The sequence below is a fragment of the Schistocerca serialis genome, chromosome 1 (assembly GCF_023864345.2).
Source record: "Schistocerca serialis cubense isolate TAMUIC-IGC-003099 chromosome 1, iqSchSeri2.2, whole genome shotgun sequence".
Classification (NCBI taxonomy): Eukaryota; Metazoa; Arthropoda; class Insecta; order Orthoptera; family Acrididae; genus Schistocerca; species Schistocerca serialis.
Genome location: NC_064638.1, coordinates 721,128,772 through 721,147,271, shown reverse-complemented (window position 1 = coordinate 721,147,271; position 18,500 = coordinate 721,128,772).

Here is an 18,500-nt window from a genome sequence, read left to right as displayed (position 1 = left end):
GAACCATCCCAGAATTTGCCTGGAGAAATTTATGAAAATCACAAAAAACTGAAATCTGGATTACTGGATGTGAAATTGAACTGTAGGCCTCCCAAGTCGTTCACACTAGATAAGGAATTTCATGACTGTACATACACACACATTTTTCCTGCAGATTCATCAGGAATTCACACATGAGGTAAGAAGTTCTGAGGAAATCTCTCCTGATCACATGTTTAAAAGGAGAAAGGTTGAGTAGCTATCAACATCAATTTTCTTTTAAGAATATGAGTACAGCACAAGTATGACAAATATATATTTTACTTTTAACAGCATACACCATGGTTCATGGTGTGGGTTCCTGTAGTCATGTCCTAGTTCATGAACCACGGACAACGTATGAGTGGCCAAGTAAGTGGTCCCGACAGTCGCGATACCAGTTACTTTGGAATAAGGCTGGGCATCTCGGACATATTCAGAGTCGTGGTCACCTTTGTGCTCATACGGCAAAGACTACTAAATCCACCTGTTAGTCCCTCAGCTATTAGGGGTAAAACCCCAATGGGACTCAGGGCAAGTAAGGCTAGCAACCTGCTTCCCTGGTACTTTAAATATGATGCTGGCAACAATCAAATCAAAATGCCTCGGACCTTTGGAGGTGACAGAGTCCCACCTCTAACTGACAAACCAGGGAATCCGAAGATACGACTTGGCAAACAAATGGTAATGAGATGGGGAGCTATTAATATCAATGGGGGCTACTCTGGGAAGAAGGTAGAGCTGGGAGAGGCTGCAAGTAAGATGGGGCTGGACGTTTTAGCTGTTAGTGACATTCGGATAAGAGGTGAGAAAGAAGAGGAAGTGGGAGAATACAAGGTCTACCTGTCAGGAGTCAAAGCAGGAATAGCACAATGGGGTGTCGGGCTTTACATCAGGAAAGAAATGGAACCCAGCGTAGTTGTAATAAGGTGTGTAAACGAACGACTGATGTGGATAGATTTGACAGTGTCTAGCAAGAAAATTAGGATTGTGTCAGTATATTCGCATTGTGAAGGGACAGATCAAGATAAGATGGATAGTTTTTACGAGGCACTCAGTGATGTAGTTGTTAGAGTAAAGGACAAGGACAGTGTTCTGCTCATGGGTGATTTCAACGCCAGGATTGGAAATCGAACAGAAGGGTATGAAAAGGTTATGGGTAAATTTGGAGAGGATATGGAGGCCAACAGGAAGAGGAAACAACTCTTGGATTTCTGTGCCAGTATGGGCTTAGTAATCACAAACTCCTTTTTTAAAAATAAGAACATTCACCGGTATACTTGGGAAGGCAGGGGAACCATATCTGTCATTGACTATATAATAACAGATCAGGAATTCAGGAAGGCTGTGAGGGACACATGTGTATTCAGGGGATTCTTTGATGACACTGATCATTATTTAATCTGCAGTGAAGTTGGGATTGTGAGGCCGAAAGTGCAGGTCAGGTCCATATGTAGGAGGATAAGAGTGGAGAAACTTCAGGATAAGGAAATCAGACACAAGTACATAACAGCGATCTCAGAAAGGTACCAGTTAGTTAAATGTAGTCAATTACAGTCATTGGAAAAGGAATGGACAAGGTACAGGGACGCAGTACTAGAAGTGGCTGAAGAATGTCTTGGAACAGTAGTGTGTAAAGGTAGGATGAAGCAAACAGCTTGGTGGAATGACACAGTCAAGGCAGCCTGTAAAAGGAAAACCGTATCAAAAATGGCTACATACTAGGACTCAGGTAGACAGAGAAAGTTATGTTGAAGAAAGAAACAAAGCCAAACAGATAACTGCAGCATCCAAGAAGAAATCTTGGGAAGACTTTGGAAACAGGTTGGAGACTATGGGTCAAGCTGCTGGAAAACCATTCTGGAGTGTAATTAGCAGTCTTCGAAAGGGAGGTAAGAAGGAAATGACAAGTATTTTGGACAGGTCAGGAAAACTGCTGGTGAATCCTGTTGATGCCTTGGGCAGATGGTGGGAATATTTTGCAGAGTTGCTCAATGTAGGTGAAAATACGATCAGTAATGTTTCAGATTTCGAGGTAGAATGGGATAGGAATGATGATGGAAATAGGATCACATTTGAGGAAGTGGAGAAAATGGTCAATAGATTGCAGTGCAATAAAGCAGCTGGGGTGGATGAAATTAAGTTGGAACTCATCAAATACAGTGGGATGGCAGGTCTTAAATGGCTACACAGGATAATTGAATTGGCCTGGGAGTCAGGACAGGTACCATCAGACTGGACAAAAGCAGCAATCACACCAATCTTTAAACATGGAAACAGAAAAGATTGTAACAACTACAGAGGTATCTCCTTAATCAGCATTGTGGTTAAAATCTTCTCAGGTATTGTTGAAAGGAAAGTGCGACTATTAGTTGAGGACCAATTGGATGAAAATCAGTGTGGGTTTAGGCCTCTTAGAGGCTGTCAGGACCAGATCTTTAGCTTACAGCAGATAATGGAGAAGTGTTAGGAGTGGAATAGGGAATTGTATCTATGCTTTATAGATCTAGAAAAGGCATATGACCGGGTTCCTAGGAGGAAGTTATTGTCTGTTCTATGAGATTATGGAATAGGAGGCAAACTTATGCAAGCAATTAAAGGTCTTTACATGGATTGTCAGGCAGCAGTTAGAGTTGATGGTAAATTGAGTTCATAGTTCAGAGTAGTGTCAGGGGTAAGACAAGGCTGCAACCTGTCTCCAGTGTTGTTCATATTATTTATGGATCATATGTTGAAAACAATAGACTGGCTGGGTGAGATTAAGGTATGTGAGCACAAAATAAGCAGTCTTGCATATGCGGATGACTTAGTTGTGATGGCAGATTCCATTGAAAGTTTGCAAAGTACTATTTCAGAGCTAGATCAGAAATGTAAGGACTGTGGTAAGAAGATTAGCATCTCCAAAACGAAAGTAATGTCAGCGGGAAAGAAATATAAACGGATTGAGTGCCAAATAGGAGGAACAAAGTTAGAACAGGTGGACGGTTTCAAGTACTTAGGATGCATATTCTCATAGGATGGCAACATACTGAAAGAACTGGAAGCGAGGTGTAGCAAAGCTAATGCAGTGAGCGCTCAGCTATGATCTACTCTCTTCTGCAAGAAGGAAGTCAGTACCAAGACTAAGTTATCTGTGCACCGTTCAATCTTTCGACCAACTTTGTTGTATGGGAGCGAAAGCTGGGTGGATTCAGGTTACCTTATCAACAGGGTTGAGGTTACAGATATGAAAGTAGCTAGGATGATTGCAGGTACTAGTAGATGGGAACAATGGCAGGAGGGTGTCCACAATGAGGAAATCAAAGAAAAACTGGGAATGAACTCTATAGATGTAGCAGTCAGGGCGAACAGGCTTAGATGGTGGGGTCATGTTACACGCATGGGAGAAGCATGGTTACCCAAGAGACTCATGGGTTCAGCAGTAGAGGGTGGGAGGAGTCTGGATTCGGTTAAGAATGATTTTGAAGTAATAGGTTTAACATTAGAAGAGGCTCCAATGTTAGCACTGAATAGGGGATAATGGAGGAATTTTATAAGGGAGGCTATGCTCCAGACTGAACGCTGAAAGGCGTAATCAGTCTTAAATGATGATGATGATGATGATGATGATGATGAGTCATACACCTTTTGCAAATTGATAACTTATTGTAACTTGTACATAACTTTTTTCCTTAATTAACATTGCAGTTTCTGCAAGCAGCAGGAAAGAGAGCAATGACTGTCAATTGTCTGCCACCAAAATACACTGAAATTCACCAACATGACAACCCTGCAAAGAAAGGTAAATCTTCTGCTTATTCAATCTATCGCTCAGACATTTTTACAGTCTTTTGTCGTATCTACAAACGCAACTCAGTCTTGTTCAATATTACAGATTCAGTGCACAGTACTTTATCAGGCAGCAAAGTATCTGCAAGTAAGAAGAAAATATAACGCTCTCAGTGTACCTAACTCAATCAACTTTAATTTTTTTATTTAATTTGCTCATAACACGTAGTTTTTACATGCATGTGCCTTTTTTAACAAAGTATATAAAGAATAAAAGTGAAATTTTTACAATTAGTTTTCATTTTACATTATTTCTTATTACGTTATAAATGCGTATAAAGTATATAAAACCATAAAAATTAATTTCTTATTATATCATAAATGAATATAATGTATATAAAAAATAAAATTAATTTTTTCAATTAGAATTTTCTTTATACATTATTTCTTATTACATCTGCTTTCTTATTACATGATAATTCTTTTATGTCCTGATTATAGGGGCATTTTTTAATAAGCCACTGCTTGACACACTTTTTTAAAAGTATGGCCCATCACTGTTTTGATTTCATCCAGTAATGAACTGTGGAAGATAGCTCCGTGGATATAAGGACTTTTTGCTGTTAGAGTTAATCTTCTGGTAACCATATGAAAGTCATTTTTATGCCTTGTTTCATAGTGGTGGATGTCCATATTTCTTTTTGTGATCTTACTGTCTTCTTTCACTTTCATTAAGGTTTCTAGTATATACATGGCTTAAACTGTAAGAACCTTGTGTCTAGTGAACAGTGTTTTACAAGAAGTTCTTTGTTTTACTTTTGCTACAATCCTTAAGGCTCGCTTTTGCAGTATGAAGACTCTTTTCATATTTGTTTGGCATGTGCTGCCCCACAGTACTATCCCATATGACAAGAAAGGGTATACTAACCCATAATATACAGTCCTTCGAGTTTCTGAATTGAGAAATGGTGATAATCTTCTTAGTACATCTAGACTTGATATTATTTTTTACAGACATTGTCAATTTGCTGCTTCCATGAGAGTCTGTTGTCTATGTATAGTCCCAAGAATTTACAATCTGAACAGCTATTTCACAGAGATTCCTTAGTCTCAGTATTGTGCCTGTTTATACCACTGTGTTTAAAATGAATAATATTAGTTTTTTCCATGTTTACTTTCAAGTTGTCTTTTTCTAAGTGTGCTCTTGCCTTTTCAATAAAGCTATGAATTTCTTCGACTATGACGGTCTCACTGTCTGTATAACAGACACCAGATGTATCATTGCCGCACATAGTGACCAATTGGTTACTGTCTAGAGAACTTGTGAAATTATTTATGTAACATATAAATAGGACTGGACCTAAAATGGAGCCCTGGGGAACCCCAAAATGTATTTTTCTTATACTTGACCTTTTCTGCTCTAGAATTTCTCTGTTGTAATATAGGGTTTCTGTGCACTGATGCCTGCCTTTTAAATATGTTTCATGAAATATGTTGCATGAGTATTCCAGTGACACCACTCTTCGCAATTTTTGACAAGAGTACATCATGATGTACTCTGTCAAAAGCTTTTGAGAGATACAAGAATACTCCTGCCATTTGAGACATTTCGTTTATGTGTTAAGTACATGGTGAACAAATTGTACAGCTGCTGACATGGTACTTCAACCCTTCCTGAAACCATGTTGGAAATCCCCTAGCACATCAGCATTATTGTAGTGTGCGAGGATTCTTTTTAATATTATTTTTTCCTATGAGTTTGCTGAATGTTGAGATAAGGGCTATGGGCCTGTAGTTATGTACATGCATCTTTCCCCTTTTTTGTGTAATGCTTTAATTACAGCCAGTTTCAACCTGTCAGGGAACAAACCTTGTTCGAGTGTACAGTTTATAAGATGAAGTAGTGATTTCAACAGTTCATGTTTGCGTTTCTTCATTAGATTTGTAGAAATTTCGTCTACTCCTACTGATTTTTTGTTTTTGAGGCTATCAATGTGCTGCAAAATATCATAAGCACTTACTGCGGGTAGTGTACTACTGCAGTTCTGTTTGTCACTAGTCGTGAATATGTGCTGTTTATCCTGTTTCACACAGACATCATTTTCGACAATGTCTATGAAGTAATTATTGAAAATATTGCTGACCAGAAAGAGATCGGAAATGACATAATTGTTCGTGGTTAATTCTACATTATTAATTTTGGTGTCTGTTTCCTTATTTTATTTTCAAGTAACCAGCAAGACTTTGTGACATTATCTGAGTTTCGTATCTCTTGGCTGATTCTTTCTGCTTTTAATTTTCTGGCTTCTTTGCAGTACTTGTGTTTGTACTGCTTATAAGTTTCTTTATGTACCTCTGAGTCAGTTAGCCTGTATAAGCGGTACATGTTTTCAATTTTTTCTTTTAGATCTTTTGTTTTACAGTCTAATGGCACAGGTTTTGATGTTAAAGGTTGTTTTTTTTTTGAATATTTACTTTTGTTATTGGCATGGTCCTATTTAGGTGCCCAGTCAGGATTTCTATAAATTCGTTCCATTCATTGTTTACCCCATTGATAGCAATAACTGATTCCCATGATTCCTGACTTAAAGTAAGTCTTAGCTTGGCAGTGTTGTTTGCCGATAGTATTCGCTTGCGGTCATACATTTTTCTTGGTTTGAATTTGGTATTACATTTCAGTACTAGTGTTTGGCCTAAATGATCTGAAAGGTGACCTTTTATTATGTCTGCTGAGATGATATGGTCATAATTTGTAATGATATGATCAATTGATGTGGGTGTGTTAGACATTCAAGTGGGTACTAGTCCAAGAATGTCTTTAGCCCCATAGCAGAGGATACAATCTGCAAAACACTTGCTTTCCTGGTTGTCGAGTAAGTTGTTTATTTTCAGATCTCCAAGTATGACAACACTTACATTTGTGCAATCTGACATTGATTTACTTAGTACTCTATCAAGTGATTCCAGGGAAGCATCAAAGATTCCACTCGGGGATCTATATATACCTACAACAATGAATGAAACAGTACAAAATGTGCGTTTAAGAGCTGTAATTTCGAAATCGTTGTCAGCAATTTTTTTGACCATAACACCTTTTCTGTGGCTGTTATTAACTTACATTTTCTTACGTAAATGGCGACACCACCACCTTTATTTTGTGTTCTATAGTAGGATGTTGCTAGATTATAGTCTTCTAATTTGAAATGATGAATGTTGTCTACTGTGTTTTGGTGTTCTGTGACTATTACTACATATGGAGTTAGCTCTGTGATAAATGATTCAAATACATCTATTTTGTTTCCTAAACCCTGTACATTATAATGCAGAAACGATAAACTGCACTCGTTTGACCTGAGGTCTGCTTGAGATGTACAGGGTGGCACACTAAATGTGTTACCAATTGTTTCTTTCACAGTTTACGACGCACATTAGATATCCCGCTGGGATATATACAGCAGTACCAGCAGAGCTTGGAAAAACAAATGAGTTACGAAATGACGTGTAATTCATGATACTGCCGCTAGGAGACTAGTAAGCAGCAATGTCTGACAATGGAAGACCGACGACACAGCAACGATCGGCAATTGTGTTCCTTTTTCATTAAACGAAAAGCCTTGTTGTGACTCAGAGGCGTTTTCGACAACAGTTTAACACACGATGGGTCCCTTTCAAGAAGACCATCCACAAGTTGTACGATAAATTTGTGCAGGAAGGAACAGTATTGGAAGCGGAGTGACCTCGGCCTAAACCTGTTTGTTCGCTGGAGAATACTGAAGCAGTATGAGTTACTGTACAGAGAAGTCCCGGGAAATCATGTAGAAAGGCAGCAGTGCAACCGGGAATATCCAGACGCTCCATTCAAAGCATTCTTAAAAGTGACGTCCTTATGTACACATACAAGATGACCTGTGCACAGAAGCTCACTGAAGAACACAAGCAGCAGAGACTACTGTCTGCTCAGTGGGCGGAGGATAGGGAAGAAACTCAACAACGTTTGGTTTTCAGATGAGGCGCATTTTCATTTAGACAGTGTGGCTAAAAAACAAAATTTATGCTTTTGGCCCACTGAAAACCCACAAGTGCTTCATGAATGACAACATTATGCTCCGAGGATTACACTGTGGGCAGCAATTTCCAGTCACGGACTTATTGGACCCTTTTTCTTTGAAGAAACTGTGAACAGCGAGCATTATTTGAGCATGCTTTGTAATAGTTTCATTCTACAGCTTTTTGCTACTGCCTTGCCCTTCAACACGCAGTGGTTCATGCAAGATGAAGCAAGGCCACATACTGCAAACACTGTGCTAGAGTTTTTACACAAGCATTTCGACATGTGGATCATTTCTCTCAGGTTTACAAGTCGCTTCAATGACGGACAAACTTGACCCCCAAATAGTCCAGACCGCAATGCATGTGACTTTTTTCTTTGGGGGTACCTAAAGGAAAATTTTTTCCCGAAACGTCCACGTGATTTAATGGAGCTCAGAACACTTATTCTTCAAGCTTGCAGTGAAATTACGGATGACATGTGCCATAGGGTAATCACTAACTTCAGTGTTCGTTTGAAGGACGTTAGGAAACGAAATGGTGGATATATTGAGCATGTGCTAAGTTAGAACAAATCATTGTAGTATATGTTCCTTTCAGATTTTATTGACAATAAAGTTTATGTCAAAAACAAAATGGTAACACATTTCGTGCGCCACGCTGTGTGTGGATCACGTACACTTGCACCTGACTGATGTTGCACTGCTGGAAAGTTTTATTGTCCTAAAAAACGTCACTTTTGTCCTGGTGATGTTTTGTATCACTGACCTGGTATTTCGTGGTTGATTCATCCGTGAATTTGTGATTTTTGTCCTTGAGAGGGATGGGCACTGTAGCATAACACTCCGCATTCAGTTTGTTGTTTACTATTTCTTCGATCCGTGTAATAACCAAGTCTTTTCCTACCTCGTTTGTTGAGGTGTAGACCATTGGTTGTGTGGAATCTTCTTCCTATGCTGCTTATGTCCACAAATGTTACGTTATCGAATCTCGAGCATAGATTTTGTGTTTCCTTATTTGCTCGCCGCACTTCATCATTTACACATTTGGTAAGTCGTGTCGATTTGGAACCGAGAAGATGATAACATTTGAGTTTCTAAGTTCATGTAAGTTCCTTTTGAGTGAGATCATTCAGCTTTTTGTTTCATTTCTTGCTATATCGTTCGTTCCCGTCAAGAAGACGAAAAAGTCTTTTTTTGTTGATGCTGTTTTCTCAACATGAATTGTAGAAGTTACTGCTTGAAATGTTGCGCCAGGTTTCACTGTATTAGTAATGCTGTGAATACTTATCACTGAAATTCAGCTGCTATGTTCCTTCCCTGACTGTCCGCAAACAGGTTTATTTGAGATCAAGATGGCGGCTACAGTAAAAGTTAAGCAAGTGTCCTTCCAGAAAAACGTAAATTTTGCCGTAAGAAAGAAATCGTGTGAATATTGTAAGGTCGAAATCAAGAAACTGAATGAACGCATATCGAGCTTACAGTTCATAATCGGCAGTTTGAAAATGGACATTTCGAAAATACAACAAGAAAATATTGAACTGAACACGCCAAAACTTGCGCGAGATAATTCGCTCGTTACGGAAAAGTGGTCAAATGTAAAGCGCAAAAACAGAAAGACCAAAGTGCAAATTCGGAAAACCTGCGAAAGTTACGCAAGCTTTGTGCACTAAAACACATTTCAAGCACTTTCAACCGCCGATACGTAGTGAAAATTCAACATACAGTTCACATGAACGATGGGAAAAGCAAAAATGCACTGTGAATAAGGTAAGAGAAGAAAATTTACTGCCACAAACAACCGTGAATGAGGTCAATGTAAATGTGCCGACCAAAAATTGTGCCGAAGCGTTTAGTAAAACAATACAAGACGATTCGCACATTGTGAACTCCAATAACAGCAAACTGTTTGTGTTTTCAGGCAGCCATGGTCGTGGACTTCCGAGAAAACTAAAAGAAACAACTAAAACATATTCGTGCGGTATAGTGAAACCGGGAGGCCCACTTAGCGAAATTAAAAAAATGACTGTAGCCGCAGAGGCAAAAAATCTGCATGATAAAGACTTCGTTGTACTTCTGGGAGGAGCAAACGACATCTACAAAAATGAAACAGCGAGTGCAACGCGCGATCTTAAACAGTGTCTGAGGAACCTCTCTCACACTAACGTATTACTTGTCAATATTCCGCATCGCTATGATCTTGTAAGATGGTCATGTGTTAAGAGGGAAATAAAAAGTGCCAACAATCAGTTTGCAAAAATCTGCAGACATTTTAAAAACGTGAAATGCATTGATATAAGCAGTATTGGACGCAGATTCCACATGCAACACGGACTTCACCTGAATGGCTTGGGGGAAAGAATATCTGGCAAATCTGATAACCAAGGTAATAAAAAACCACCAAAATAAATTCAAAACCAAAACCATAATTGCACCGCCATCGCCTGACTCCATAACGAAAACACTTCAAAAAAAGGAAAAAGCATTAGAAACATAATCAGCACCAGCAAAACATGTAAAAAAAGACGAAATTTTAAAAGAAACAGCAGTGGACATCGATTTCAACGACAAAAGAACTACAGTTCCTCATCATCCAAATATTATTTTAGACCAAAATAAGAAAAACGAGAAGACTTCAAGTTCACAAGGAAACACAGTAGTAGTAGCAGAATCAACATTTGAAGTGTCAGAAACAGCATCACCACCGACAACAACAAATACAAGGCTGTTGGGCAGAAGAAATGCTGAGCCTCCTTCTCATCTCAACGATTTTTTATGTGTGGGCCTGAAGAAAAAGAAGGGACAACAGTAGGTAGTGTCAAGGGTCTCCTGTCTCAAGGCAGACTCCAATGGATTCTGCCAGGTAACAGCACTAATAGAATGAAAAAGCAAGAGGAAGGCATCTCTTTCTTTCAAGGGGCCTCTTAAACAAAACAGATCAACTTCTTATTAACATTAGTGAAAAGGACAGTATACATAATGCTCAGATTTTGTGCTTAACTGAGCACCATGTTACCGATAAATGTGCCTTGCCATCTACAGTAAGTTATAGTTTAGTAAAATACTATTGTAGGGAAAGGAAAGACAAAGGTGGAGTGGCAATTTATGTTAAGGATGGTGTAGCATACAAAGCTATAGATATTAAGAAATATTGTGTGGAACGACAATTTGAGGCATGTGCCACAGAAATAATAACTAAATTCTACCCAATAATAGTGTTGGCTGTCTACAGGGCTCCTTCAGGTGACATAAAAACTTTTCTGCATTCAATGGAACTCCTTCTGTCATGGTTACTTTCAAAAGCAAATGCTATTGTAGTTTTAAGTGATTTCAAAATAAACTTTATGACAGAAAATAAGAATAAAATTGACTTTGAGATTGTGATGACCTTACATAATCTAACATCAGTAATAAACTTCCCAACAAGAATTACATCCAAGTGCCAAACTATGATAGACAACATTTTTTTAGATGTAAGTAGACATCAGAATCATTCTGTCAGGCAGGTTATAAGTGGACTTTCAGATCATGATGTACAAATTCTCACTCTTTATGACGTTAATCTGTTCAAAAAAGTAATGAATGAAGAGGCAAAAGGAACTTTCAGTCACAGGTTGCAGCAAATGGATTGGTCTTTGGTATATAGCCATGATGTTGATACTAAATTTAACTGTTTTATGAATGAATTCTGTGCTCTTTTTGAAGAAATATTTCTCAAGAAATTGGTCAGAGACAGTTCTTCCAATTCTGTAAGTAAGCCTTGGATTACGAAAGGTATAAAACAGTCATGTAAAACCAAAAGGGAAACTTATGCTTCAATAAGATTTTGTAAAGATGTAGAAAAATGGGAACACTATAGATTATACTGTAAAATTTTGAAGAAACTAATACAGAAATCAAAAGCCATTTATTATGAGAAGAAAATAGATAATTCTAAAAATAAAATAAAAACAATTTGGAGTATTGTAAATAAAGAAACAGGAAGAGCTACAACAAGCAAAGAAGATGTAAATAAAATCAGATATGAAGGTACCCTAGTAGATAACCCCAAAACAGTGGCTGAGATTTTTAATAAACACTTCCTATCAGTAACTCAACAGATTGGTTGCAAGCTCAATGTTGATGAAGCTGTAACTCTTTATCAAGCAGTGTATTCAAACACAATTTCAGAAATGCACCTTAATCCTATCACTGTAGAAGAAATTCAAAAAATCATCGTTTCTCTAAAAAGTACGAACCTGCACAGTTCGTACTTTTGATAATATATCTAGTAATTTATTGAAATATTCTTCTGTGTGGATAAGGGACATTCTCTGTCATATTTTCAATGCTTTCCTTCAGAAAGGTGTTGTTCCCAGTTGACTTAAGTATGCCATTGTGAAGCCCCTGTACAAAAAGTGCGATAAAGCCGAACAAACTAACTATCGACCTATCTCTTTGCTGACATCTATCTCCAAAATTCTAGAAAAGCTAATACATGTAAGAATTATTGATCATCTCATGAAGAATGGAGTTCTCAGCAAGAGCCAATTTGGATTTCAAAAAGGACGTTCAACAGAAGATGCAGTCTATGCACTTGCAAATGAAGTCCTAGAAACCCTTAGTGAAAAAATGCTAGCACTTGGTGTCTTCTGTGATTTATCCAAAGCGTTTGACTGTGTTGGTCACCAGATTCTCTTGCAAAAAGCAAAATTAGTAGGAATAAATGGTGTTGCAGGCAATTGGCTACAGTCATACCTCCAAGACAGAAAACAAAAAGTTGTCTTTAATAGCTCTGGTGGAGTATGTGATGCTTCCTCAGATTCTGAATGGAGTTCCATTACATGTGGAGTGCCTCAGGGCTCAATTCTTGGACCGCTATTATTCCTGATTTTTATAAATGATCTACCATCATGTACAAACCTGCCGTGTAAATTTACATTATTTGCTGACGATACCACAATTTTTATGAGCAGTAGAACAGACAACAATATTGAGGACCTCATTAATCACATACTCTCAGATGTGGTTAATTGGTTCAAGTTGAATAGTCTCTCATTAAATTCCAGTAAGACCAGCATTATTCAATTCTGTACAAAAATAGAAAAAGAGAGAGAGAGATAACTGTGACATGTGGTAATCACCCAACAGTAAGAATGGAAACAACAAAATTTCTTGGAGTGCACATTGACAAGAAAATGAACTGGTCTGCTACCTATGCTTTACGGGTTGTCACTACATGTGTTGAACCTAACACTGCAAAAGTGACATACTATGGCTATTTTCATTCTCTCATTGGGTATGGAATTATTTTTTGGGGGCAATCAACCATTATCAAGGAAAGTGTTCATTGCACAGAAGCGAGCTTTAAGAATTATATGCGGCCAAGAGACTCGTGTAGAAATAGTTTTCGTAAACTTAAAATATACACAACTACATGCCAATATATTTTTTCTCTCGTGTGTTTTGTTTGTAAAAATATAGAGATATTTCAACCAAACAGTAATTATCATGAGCATAACACACAGAGCAAGAATGACATACACAGCGAGCTCAGAAATTTGCGCTTGGTGTAAAAGGGTGTCCACTACACTGGAGCAAAACTCTTCAATGCTCTTCCTCCTGAAATAAAGACAGAGATTCATAACATGAGTAAGTTTAAGAAAGCACTAAAAATATTTCTGCTAGAAAAAGCTTTTTACAGTCTAGATGAATTTTTAACTAAATAAATTGTAATATTTTAATATTATATAATACAAGGTGACATAATGCCATTAAGAATGTTATTTAACCTGAGCTCTGTATCTGTGTGTGCTCTGTATCTGTTTTCTATAGTGTTTTAATGATTCGAAGAAAATATGTATTTACTTTTTCTGTAAGCTGCCTAAAGAATTTACTGTATAAATTTTTATGTAATTATGTGCTCAAATTTCTGTATATGCTATGTAAGATTATCAGATTGTATTTGTAAAAAAGTGACTCATTCCACGTCCTTGTGTATCTCAGACAATTGGACCTGTGAAACACGAAATAAATCAAATCAAATCAAATCAATCCCAGAATATGTTGGATGGTGATTTGGCCTACCTGAACTTTTGTGTTGTGTGTTGACACAGTTTGTTTCCTGTCTTTTGTCCACAGTGGTCGATAATCCATCTTGAGAAGTTCTTGATTTTGAAACACTGTCGGCGACCACACTCATGGTAGAATTGTATTTTCCTTGAGATTTAAAGCTTCTTTGTTGTGCTTTGTTTCCGTCGTCTTTTTTCCAATGCGGCTCGACACATTTCGTAGTATTATCACTGTCTATAATTGAGAGTACTTCGAAAGCGTTTTCATGCACAATGCATGCGTTGTCATTACATTTACTATTCGCACGATTTTGTAGTTCTTGAGTGTTTTTCTAGTATGTGATTTTAGTCCACTGTTCATTTGCAGCAGCCATGTTTTTCGGAACTTTTAGAGAATTCGGCTCACTTTTTCCGAGCTGAAATTTCGAAATATCATATTTCATAGTACTGATTATAAATTGTAGGCTCGATACACGCTCCTTAAACTTTGTTTTATTTCGACCTTGCAATTTGTACGCGCTTTCTTTTTACCGATGGAATTAGCTTTTTTTTGCAGAGAAACATGACGAACTTTCGAGTTGGCGGCCATCTTAAATTTTATTAGTAACAGTGGGTGAACTGGCAGCAAAGTAAATTAAATTAGATGATCTTCAATGGCTTGTTGTCAACATTGCATTTAGCACTGTAATATGTACAATGCAATAGGTAATAGGGTTGGTCTTAAAGAGTATAGACATTTCTTGAATACGTGTTTTCACATTTTTGAGAACTGAGTTCATATAAGTAACAAGCTCGTAATATCAATTTTTCACTATTCTACAAGTTTCTCTTACCCATTTCAGGCAAAGAAAAACAATTGTACCTCAAGAAATGTCTAGGCTCTTTCACACCTGTACATATTCTCTCAATACAAACAATGTGAGTTCAATGTTATCTGAAATTAGTGATGCCTGGTAATAGACTAAGGTTATTGATAAGGTGCTAAAGAATATAATAGCTGTGAATTCAGTGAAATGTTTCAACTTTGTGTTCATATCTCTTAAAAATGATATGCTGAAGTATACACAAAACTGCACAATGTGACAGCAAACATGCAGTGATAAACTTTCAGTCATATGACACTTAATGTTTTAAATTGTCACATCTAGCAGGACTGAGTTCTGTAAATAAAAATGAAGAGCACAGTTTAAGTATTGATGATATTAAAACACATTAAGCAATGCCAACATACCATTCTCTGGACAGCTACAACATGTTCACATTTTCGAAAAACAAAACTCTGTCTAAAAACTTATAGCATTCAGGATGCTGATTATGAATGAATAACTGCAGAAGAGGAGACAGTTAACAAAGAATTTTGAGTTGTATTACTACATATAACAAAGCAGAACCATGAGAAACATGTCAATCATTATGTTGCAGGATGGTAATACAGATGTATACCATATCTATTGGACAAACACTGTTTCAATGACATCTCATAGCAGCAGCGTTTCTTCTCATCAGTACTGTGGTATGTGAGAGCTGTTTGTGTTATTTTTATTCCAAATAAAATTTAGCTCCACATTTAGTTGACTGGGCACAACGTACTGCTTTGTGCCAAGGATTAGTTTTAAAATTTACCAATATCAGCAACAAACTGAAGCTGTATTTTATACTTTATACTGAAGTGTGCAATGAATGGTGTCTGTCACTTTCAAAACTGTCATACTGGGATCCAGTTTACTGTTGCACCCACGCACTAAGTCCAAGTTGTAGGCACAAGGGACAGTAATTGAATACAAATAGTAACAGCAATATGTACACATCAAAAAACTCATAACATTCATTCTCAAAATTCCTGCGTGGGCGATTGCGCAACCACAGTGGATGTCTCAACCACTAATCCTGGAGGGTACATGCTCCTCAGTGATCGAGTGTGCAGTGCAATCCTGTGGTTGTGGAAGGACAATGGATGTGTAACCGGCTGAGCATGCAAATTGTCTCCCGTATCATTTACCGGTACTGTTTAATTCGCAGAGGTGGAAGATGTAGCAAACGAGTGATGGCTGTACGGTGTGCATACATGATGGTGGGGAGCGCACATTGTGCTCAACTCACATGAACCGCATTTCACGACATCACAGAACAGCATAATGTTCATACATGGTATTTGCTCCTAGCTTGGACTGCTGTCTCTCTCTTTGTGCCTGCACCCCCGTAAAGGCTGCATCATTGTAGAGCTTTGGCTAACATCACCTGTGCATACAGGTAAACATCAACTCATTGGCTGGGTTGTCGACAATTGCTGTGCTGCCTTCTATGGCTGTGGTAATGGGAGCCAACATACTTACACTGTGCTTTTTAAAACCAGTTGCTACCTACAGTTATAGCAGTGATTCTCGTTCATATTCCAGTCCAGTACATTTGCATAAACCATTCACCACAAACACTGCAGCTATGACTAATAGTATTCCAAGTTTAAATTGCACACGTGCAGGAACAGCATGGAATGGATCAGTGAGCAGTTGTATGCGATCACTGAGAGCATGAATGACTTTTTAAATCAACATAAAAAGACGGAAATCAAGTGTAAATTGCTTGGAGACTATTCTGATTTACATTTGAAAGCTGATGTGCTACTCCTTGGTAATGCACTTTAAAATTTTGGTGACCTTTACCTGAAGACATATGGACTGGATCCTGTGCATTACACTACTCCACAACTCTACATGGCGTGCTGTGTTGAACATTACTTAAGTGGAACTGCAGCTTATTCCCAGAATTGAACTACTCCAGTCTGTTGAAAGAAGCATTAGTAGCGGATTGTCCATTGACCTTGCATACAAGCTATTGCCAACAACAGATTTCGCTGCTGTGGACTTGTATGCAAGTCTTGCTATGCCATTTCCCAGGTATTTTGTATGTGTAAATGTGTGTTGCTTGAATTTTCCTACAGTGCTATGGACATCTGAATGCATCCTGCGTCACTAATATCTGACTGCTGCAGACGAGTTACTTCCATATCTCAGCGAATAAAAAAAATCGATTATTTATCGTTCAATATAGGTGCCTCTTTGCGTGCTATTATTTGCAGAACACCTCGTTTTGATACCTCCAATTGTTTACAAGGTATGACAATTGTTGTGACCTCACAATTCGTGAGGCACAAGTGTGGGAATCGGCGAGTTGTGCATGATTGTCCTTTGGATATAAAACCCAATAACCTGAGAATTACATGTGACTTCGTTCTGATCTCAATTTTAAATAAAATTTCGATATCTTATCTACATCGCATTCACTAGAATGTATGAGCTAAAATCAACCACACACAAAGTTTACGCAGTGTGTTTTCATATCTACAAAATCTTTAAAATTTTGTGCAATGTTTTACTTAATTTGAGGCTGCACAGTAATTATGACAAATAATTGAAAGAAATTCAGTTCTTTGTGGAGTGAAGATATCAGACTGTAAGATGTGCAACATCTATCACCTAACAGTTTTTGAAAAATTGGATGATAAGTATTTCATAGTGGCCAGCATGCTCTCTTTCAGCAAAGGCACCAGCATTTGGTGAGCAGCACAGCCATAACAAAACCAGCTCAGCACAGAATGCAAAGAGCTCATCTACTGCAGTGAAAGGTTTATGCCGACAAAGATTACATCATATCTGTTGGCGTAAATAGCCTATAAAGCTGGGTAGTGTAGCAGTATCTTCTGGTGTCCAATTCTGAATGGCGTTCTTCAGAGAGTGCTACAACTTTTTCGTTGGAAAATGTGCAAGATGATTCCATAGGATACCAGTTTGGAATGGGCCTCAAATGTTCCAAGAGTATATATGATTTTCATTCGGAATTTCCCATGTGTCTGCAAAAAATGTGAGCACTACCCAGTAGCAAGAAACAGAACAAAGTATTTTCTAGCGTATATGATACATTAACTCATTCACTACAAAGATCTTAAAGAGCATTTACAACATAAACTGGTTTTGAAAAAGATTTCATTAATTTTATCTTTTATTCAAGTTTCTTGGATGAAGCCATTCATTGAGATTAATGCAGCCACAAAAATGCATGAATACAAGTAATGATTTCAAGAATATTTTTTTTAAACTGATGAACAACAATGTGTTTGGAAAGATCCATCAAAATGTATGGAAGGTGGGGGAAATAACACAAGTGACATCCAGGGAAGGCACGTATGAGGTGCCTGCATTAATTGCCAAATAAATTATCAAAGGATAGTAATTTTTAACAAAAATTTACTTTTCATTGTACCGAAAAGTATTCATGTAGTCTTTGATAAAATGAATGAAGAGGGATTTGCCTTTTTGTATATTTTGAAACCTCTTCCTGTCAACTTTCATTATTGGTTCTTGCTAGTCATGTAAAACTGTTATACACAACATAAACAGCTTAATATATCACATTAAAGCTTCAAGTATCTACAAGGATATGAGAAATTGTGTGTACAAAGTTTCATGCTTCAGGTTCCCTGCAGATAATAAATATGATGTCCTGCTGCTGAACAAAAGAGGCTGGATTAATAAAAGACAAACTGAATGGTGAATTTATTACAGAATTTGTTAGTCTGTGAAAAAAAAACAATTGCTTTCAAGATTGAGTTTGTTGTGGTTTG